General features: G+C 34.1%; 1 non-coding gene across 1 annotated transcript; it reads left to right on the top strand.

Moving 5' to 3' along the window:
- Positions 1 to 5,369: 5,369 nt before the first annotated feature.
- LOC121452057 lies at positions 5,370 to 5,473 on the top strand. Its single transcript, XR_005974793.1, has one exon. It is a non-coding gene; the product is annotated as a U6 spliceosomal RNA (small nuclear RNA).
- The last annotated feature ends 3,580 nt before the right edge of the window (positions 5,474 to 9,053 follow it).

Below are 9,053 nucleotides of genomic sequence, written 5' to 3'. Positions count from 1 at the left end.
TACTTCGACTTCCAAAGCAAAATTTAATCTTATGCTATCTCTCTAAATCAGTTGTGAAGTATTAGAAACTCAGAGAATGGCTCAGACCATCTAGCCTAGTCTTTTTATTAACAAAGTCAATGTGCTCATATCTTCTTATCTCCCACCTTTAAAAATTATTAGTGTTTTCAGAATTTCATAAAATGCATTTTGATCATGTTCATTCTCCCAGATCCACCCAATTTCTCTACCTCCCAACTTTGTTTCCTCATTTGTAAAGTGTTTTTATAATTGTATTTTACCATGATTAAGATACATTAAATAGAAATAGAATCTGATGATTTTATTATTTAAATGCATTACTCGGTCACATTAATTATGCTCATAATCTTGTATAACTGTCACTTCAATGTATGTCTAGAAATCTTTAATAACTCCAAATAAAATCATTTTTGCTATTAAACAATGAGTCCTCATTTTTCTTTCCTACAGAGTGATATCTTCCCTCCCGTCTCATTTTTGTAGACACATTTTTTAACCCATCAAGTCCAATTTATGCAGCCTACTTCTTCTAGAATGTCTAACCTTCCACTGAAGCACAATCAACTTAACCAAAGGCTGTTTTTTAAAGAAAACTGCCTCTCCCTCTCCCAGTAGCCAACACTACAATATTCATCAACTTTTATCTCTTCTGAAATATGACAGAGAGTAGAACCCATGTCCTGTGCAATTGATTTTACTGTTGGGAAAGGAATTGAAAGCTTCAAATCTGACAGGTAGAGAGCTAATTTCGGATTTTTAAGTTGCTTCTTTGTATGCTTCCACAGGGATGTCCTGCATATTATAGCTGACAGTGGATTAGTAGCCCACCAATCTGAACATCATCCTCTTTTAATATTTTATAAAAATATTTAAAAGGCCCTTTAATTGTATAATCTGTAAAGGGGCATGGCTTCTCCAGAATCCTGTATTAGAGACATCACCTGGGCCAGCACTCCCCATGTCTTGTGAATAGCATCCCAATCTGTTAAGAATAAGAAAAACTTCAGTAACTGTAGCATTTGTTAAGCCAGTTAGCAACTCTCATTCCTAACTGTTCACAAAGAGGCATTTGCTCTCTCTCCAGAAGGAGATGCATTCTAAGTTTTCTCTCTAGAACAAGGGCCATTCCAAATGTCAAGTTGGTTATCAATATTACAATCATGATGATCAAGCTCATTGGAGATCAACTATATTTTAATTTTGTTCATTTCAGAATATAATGTTTTCTCTTTAAGTAAAATGTCATGGAATCAGGAGGATAAAAGTTAAGTTGTTTGCCTGTTAGCTTTCTAAAGAGAGAGAAAAAAGATGTGGGTAGATTTGGGGGGATGGGAAAGTGGGAAAGATCTGGAAGAAGTGGAGAAAGGGGACCATGATCCGAATATATTGTAAGAAGATTATATTCAATTAAAAATATTTTTTAAAAAAGTAAAGAAATAGCCAGGCGATGGTGGTGCATGCTTTAATCCCAGCACTCGGGAGGCAGAGGCAGGTGGATCTCTGTGAGTTCGAGGCCAGCCTGGTCTACAAGAGCTAGTTCCAGGACAGCCTCCAAAGCTACAGGGAAACACTGTCTCAAAAAAAAAAAAACAAAAAAAAAGTAAAGAAAGAAAAATAGGTATTTTCCCCTGGCTTAAAAATGAGTCTCATTGTACAGACTTCTGATTTTACCAGGGGTTCCTTTGAGACCATGTGACTTCTCTTCCTTCATTTTCTCGAACTGTGTTTGCAGAATTAAAGCCTCCTTAGGGCTCTGGTTAACAAGCTGCAGGAAAGAAGACACCACATGAAGACAGGAGAGCTGCCCCAGGATTTCCCACCCATGGTCTCTCCCCTTTGCTCCCAGTACCTGGATCCCCCTGAGACAGGTGTATGGAGTCTCTTCTTTCTCCAGGCACATTTGAATCAACTTCTTCCCTTTCACCAACTTCTATCTGAAGTTTTTTCCATGAGCAGCTAACACTAGGAACCTCTGATGAGCATATATACAGTACCTCTATCAGAAAATAATGATAATTTTGGAATTTAAGATCTTCTGGGATCTGCTTATACTTCGGCAAAGGAGGCATGGAGTAAGGAGACACCATAGCAAGTGGTCTGCTCCGCTACACAGCTAGGAATGAGACTAGGAGTTTGGATTTGGCAGAGAGGAGGGAGAGTGAAGGTTTATAGTTGGCCTACCTGCTTGCAGGCCTACTTGCCTTTCCTGCAGGCTAGGCTGGGTGTTGCAAGCAATTGGCTGCTGTATTTGGGAGCTGAAAGTGATCCAGTGGAAACAGAGGAAGGAAAGACCAAAGCCTCTTGCTATCTAATGAGAAACATAAAATGGGTGGATCCAGATAACAGGGACTACGGGAGGAAATGAGAGGAGTAGAGACGTATTGGAGAGAGGAAACTGTAGTCAGGAGATAGATAGATGATAGATAGATAGATAGATAGATAGATAGATAGATAGATAGATAGATATAAATATACACATATATAACTATTTTCAATAAAAGAATAAAGGGGAAAAGAAATATCTAAGTTAAATGTCATTATAGATTAAATAAATTTTATAGATATCTACTGAACATTTTGTTCAAAGAATACAGAATACACATTCTTTTCAAGAGCCCAAAGAACTGTCTCTAAAACTGGCCATAACAAGAAGTAAAGCAACCTTTGGTAAATATAGAAAAACTGAAATAATCATTTGTGTTATCATTAACAAAATGGAATAAAGCTTGAAATCAACAGCTTTGGAAAATGCAGAATGTACCAAACTATGAACATTTAAAAACACAGTACTGAATGATAATTTGGTTATAATCAAAATATCAAAGAAAATAAAATACCATACAGTCAAAGAAAATATGGAAACATAACCTACCCAAACACATGGGGTATAAAGAAAGTAGTCCAAACATAAAAGTTTACATCTATGAGATCATACACAAAAATATCAGAAATTTCAAATGAAGAAATTAATGATGAACTTTATAGATATTTACAGAAACAAAAATCAAGTGAAACACAAAATCAGCAAGTAGAAATAAATAAATAACATCAAGGTAGAAATTAATGAAATGGAGATAACAAAAATGCAATTAATGAAATAAAGAGGCTTTCTTTAGGATAAACAATACCGAAGAACCAGCCAAGAGGAAAAAAAAATTTCAAACTAATTAAGTTAATGATTTTTAAAAGGAAGAGGTGACAAGAGGTAACAAAGAAAAGAGAAAATCATTAGATTGTACCTTCAGACTTACATTCTATGAAGTTAGAAAAATATGTAAAAATAATAAATAACAAATAACTACTAAACTAAAATCAAGATGAAAAAATCATTTGAACAGATTTACTTTTAAAAAAAAATCAAAAAAGTATAGCAGTATTTTTTAAAACCACAAAATAAAAAACATGCAAGTCCAGATCGATTCATTATTGAATTGTATCAGACTATTAAAGACCATCAATGCTTCTTAACCTATTCAATAAAAAAGAGAAAAAGAATGATACCAAACTTTTCATTAAACTAGTATTATCCTGATACCAAATTCATGTAAAGATAGAACATAAGATAAATTTATAGGTGAATCTCTCTAATATATTTAGATGCCAAAAGTATAAAACAAAACAAAGCAGAAAACCAAAAACTGTTACAGAGTACTTGGTTACCCACAAGAACCAGATCATGAAACTCTGTTGTTGAAGACACCACCCTCTTGGATGGCAGAACAGAAGAAATCAAGCTGGAACTAAGCTGAAAGTTTCTTACTGGCTAGCTTTTAGAGTGCCAGTAGGTACTATTTAAACTAAGAAAAGTCATCTAAAATCCTATTTCTAGAGCTAAACTAAAATCATTATATACCTAAAAAGATATGTCCATTGTTACCTATAGTAGCATGACTACCAACTGTTTTGTTTGTTTGTTTGTTTGTTTTATATTTGAGGCTCTCAAATACAAGAAGGAACTCATAATGGTCCTGCAAAACTGATCAAGACCTGGTGTCTGGGAAGATCAAAGATATAATGGACATGGTTTAACACTGAATTCTATTCAGTAAATTCTTGATTATAACCATAGCTAGTGAAAAGATGCTGGGTTTTCTCTACGTTCCTTTCCGCACCTTCTCGTCATCAGAGAAGCTTCCTTCTGAAGTGGACTGGAACAAATGCAAAGAATCGACAGGTCTACATGAAGAAAATAAATGACTTTGAACTGATGGTCCTGAACAGAGCATTGATATCACTCCTTCCATGGCCCAGGTAAATTCACAGAAGGGAGAACAGGAAGAAGACGAGCCAAAAGATGAAGAGGGCTGCTAAGAAACAGTACTTCTGTACAGGATACAGCCATTTCACTCATGAAGTCCCTACAGATATGGTGACCTACACGAGTCCTGCACAAGATGGGGACTATCACCACTGTACATAATGGAGAGGCTTATGAGGCTTCACCCCTCATGCAAGTCTGGATAACAGCTACTGAGGGAGAGACTATTATTTTCATCATTCTGTAGCCACTGGTAAGTTGCCATGCCCCAGTAAATAACCACCACACTTCATGATCATGTGAGGGACCATAGTTAAAATCAGTAGTCACAAAATAAGACGTTGAAGTAGGAGGGGAGTAGTGCAGGGAAGAAGAGAGAAGAAGGAAACGGAGGAAGATAATGAGTAGTACAGTGCCCAAAAGTCATTATAGTCATGTGTACAATTGTCAGAGTTAAAAAGTAACTATTACAAATTAATATGTTCTTCAACTAAAAAATTACTTGCAAACAAAATCAACAATAGATACATCAAAAAACTGCTCGCCATGATCAAGCTGACCTCACTTCTGGAATATTAGGAAGATTAAATTTATTCCAATTTATAAACATAACACAATGATAAATAGACTTAGGGAAAAAATTATATAATGATATTAATAGATGTAGAAAAGGATACTAACAAAGTTCATCATCTCTTCATGAGAAAGTCTAGAAGAAAGCAAGAATAGTAGGAATGTCTTTTAATGTTATAAAGGGTGTATGTGACAATTGCAAATTTAGTATTATACTTAACTATGAAATACTCAAAAGTAATATAATCAATAGAGAAATGCGGATGTTTGCTCTCTCCATTCTATTTCATATACTGTTTGAAGTCTTAGATCCATAAGAAATAAGGATTAAAATTGAATACAATATGATCCTATAGGTAAAAAGCAAAATAAATCAAATTATAAAACTTTTAGACTCATAATCACTTTTAATTAATTAGCAAAATACAAAATCAGCTTACAAAATCACTAGGTTTCTTATAAATAGCTAGCAAATGTAGTGAGCCAATAAAAGCAATTTCATTTATAAAACCTTTACTTCTTCCTCCAGCATCACACATACTAAAATTGGAAAGATACAGAGAAGATGAACATATCCCCTGCATGAAGATGACCTGAAATTTGATGGTGTTCCATATTTAAAAGTCTATCTAAAAGAATAAAACACCTTGAAATTAATTGAACAATGAAAAGGAAAGACCTCTACAAAAAAGAAACCTTAAACACTGCAAAAGAATTTGAGAAACATTATAGAAGATGAGAAGCCCTTCTATGTTCACCATTCAGCAGAACTAAGTCTATGGAAATTGTAATGTTATCAAAATTAATCTACAGATTCAATTCTATACTCATCATAAGTGTGTGGTATTCTTTACAGAAATACATAAAAATCATAAAAATCACCCAAATAACCCAGGATAGCTAAAACATTAAAATACAAGATGAATAACAATGGGTGATCCCATACCTGGGTGTAAGTAACATACAAAACCAAAGTAATAACTGACATAATCTTGTGGAGAAAACACAGACATGTAGATCAGTGGGATAAAAACCTCCAAAATTAAACCTACACATCTACAGCTACCTGATTTGGGGCAAATGCAACAACAACAACAACAACAAAAAACTATTGTAGGAAAGACGGACTTTCTACAGTACTAGGCTTTTGCAAGTAGAAAACTAATGGAATATATATTCCTCATCCTGGACAAATATATTTAAAATGATCCAAAGTTTTTAAGAACTGGATCTCTAGACAGAAATATTTAATAAATAAATAAATTAAAAAAATAAAAAAAAAATAATAAAAAAAAAAGAAAAAGAAAACATAGGGAAAGTGTTCAGGATATACAGATAAGCAAAGGTTTCTGAAATGGGCCCCAATAGCTCAGTGAAACAAATGAAAACTGACTAAGGGATTCCATCAAGTTAACAAAGTAAACCTACTGAAGATTCAGCCTTGAAATCTGGAAAAAAAAGTTTTTCCACTTAATATACCAGGCCGGGTGGTGGTGGCACACGCCTTTAATCCCAGCACTCGGGAGGCAGAGGCAGGTATATCTCTGTGAGTTTGAGGCCAGCCTGGTCTACAAGAGCTAGTTCCAAGACAGGAACCAAAAAGCTACAGAGAAACCCCATCTCAAAAATCCAAATATATATATATATACCAGACAGAGCATTAATATATAAAATGTATTTAAAACTCAAAAACTGAGTACAAAAACCATTGAATAATAAGCTAATGAAATAAAAAGAGTTTGCAAAATATACAAAGTAAAATGACTAATAAACAAATGAAAAACACAAAACTTTAGAAGAATGCAAAGTAAATCAGCATTGAGATTCTATCTTATAACATCATGATGAAAACAGTGAACAGGTGCTGGTGAAGACATCAGGAAACATGGACTCTGATACACTGCTGAAGGAAAAAAAAAACTGATTTCGACATGATGGAAACCAATATGGAGGTTCCTCAAAATATAAAAAGTCATCATAGGACCCAGGTCTTCCTAACGGACTCTTAATCAACACAACATAGAGTTACTTACATATCTATATTTAGTATTCACAATAGTCAAGTTATTAATGGCAAAAGAACACCTGCCCGTGTCTATAAACATATGAACACATACATAAAATATGGTGTACATAAACAACTGAATTTCATCTAGCTACAAATAATTGAATTGTATAATTTCTAAGAAAATAGATGCAACTAGAGGCCACCACATTAAGTAAAATAAGTCAAACAGCAAAAGATAAATATTGCATTTTTGCTCCCATTTGGTTTTAGAAGCAAGACTAGATAAAGGAGTGAGACTGAGACAGGGAAAGGAGAAGCGAGGGGAAGTGAGTGGGGAGGAAGGGAAAAGAAGAGACAAGATATTCAGAGAGACACAGGCAAAGATAATTGATACATGATAACATAGATGATAGATGATTGATGGATAGATGATAGATAGATATAGATAGATAGATAGATTGATAGATAGATGATTGATAGATGATAGATAGATGATAGATAGATAGATAGATAGATGATAGATAGATAGATGATAGAGATAGATAGATAGATAGATAGATAGATAAATAGATAGATAATAGGTAGATGGTAGATGATTGATGGATAGATGATAGATAGATAGATAGATAGATAGATAGATAGATAGATAGATAGATAGATAGATAATAGGTAGATGATAGATGATTGATGGATAGATGATAGATAGATAGATAGATAGATAGATAGATAGATAGATAGATAGATGATAGATAGATAGATAGATAGATAGATAGATAGATAGATAGATGATAGATGGAGAGATAGATAGATGATCTATAGATGATAGATATACATAGCATAACATATACCATAGCAATCACAAGATGTCCCTATCCAAATACTTGTAGCCAACTGAAGCAATATAATGACTTGAAAATCATTTCTTAGCAATGTGAATGTAAAGTCATAAGCAAAATACATGACTCATCAGGAATCACAGGTGAAACATTCAGTCTCCAACACTCTGCTCTTATTATTTTGAAAGGCAGGGAAAAAAGCCATAACAAGTTTTCACTTGAACAGAGTGTATTTATTCAGCTTGATGCAAGTCAGGAAATAGCCCTAATCATTTTGAATTGCAGTAAAAGGTTGTATGCACTTGTCAAATATAAGCATTTTTGTCATAAGAGCAAAAATGTCTTACAGAGACATTTTCTTAATTAAACAACTCAGCTATAAATTCAGAATAGAATTGCGATGTAATTTTAATGTTCACTTCAGTATGTACCTCAAATGACCCTCCTCTCATGCTTCCTGTGTTGTTGTTATGACTACCATAACCAAAAGCAACCTGGGAAAAAGGGGGTTATTTTAGCTTGTAGATTATAGTCTGCCATCATGGGAAGCCAGGAAAAAGAGTCAAGCAAGAACCTGAAGGACAGAAGCAATTTCCCAGAGAAACACTGCCTATTAGCTTGTTCTATCTCTGGCTTCTCAGCTACTTTCCTTATTCAAGCAAATCCCACCTGCCTAGGGATGGCACCAACCACAGTGTGCAAGACCCTATCACCCAACAATTAATAAATTCCCCATAAAATTTCCATAAGGCAATCTGATAGAGAAAGTTTTTCATTTGATGTATTTTATTCCCAGATAATTCTAGTGTGTGTCAAGTTGACAAAAACTTGTTAGCACAGCACTCAAAAATTTCCCTTTTAGCTCTCAACACTATCTCTAGATACACAATCTCAAGGCAACTGTCTCCTGCCTTTCTTCTCATCACTTGTCAATATATAACTTCCAATGGCTTGTGCATAGCTCTTCTGTGACATTTAGTTTAATAATTATTGATACATATCTCTCCTTATCCTGAGAAAGATTATGTACTATCTTTGTCTCCACTTCATGTACGTTTTTACTGAAAAGATTTGTCTCTTTGTACACAATCAAAATCAAAATGAGAGTCTTTGGGTTTGTATTTAATTTTGAGTAGCTGTTTGTAAACTGAAAAGAGGCTATGTTCGGGAAATCAAAAAAAAAGATTTTAACAAAGGGAAGATAATAGGTGACATGAAGGCAAAAAGAAGGGTAAAGGAAGAATAATGGAGAGAGGTTTATGAGGGGAGAGAGTATGATAGTAAGGCAGTTGAAGAGGTTGGAGGAAAGATAAGTAAGACAAATATTTGCAAAACTGAATGGAAGCTGTAAACAGAG

This window comes from Microtus oregoni, unplaced genomic scaffold, assembly GCF_018167655.1.
Source record: "Microtus oregoni isolate MIOR12 unplaced genomic scaffold, Mior012 000008F_ref0000371, whole genome shotgun sequence".
NCBI lineage: Eukaryota > Metazoa > Chordata > Mammalia > Rodentia > Cricetidae > Microtus > Microtus oregoni.
This window is presented reverse-complemented; position numbering and strand designations above follow the sequence as displayed.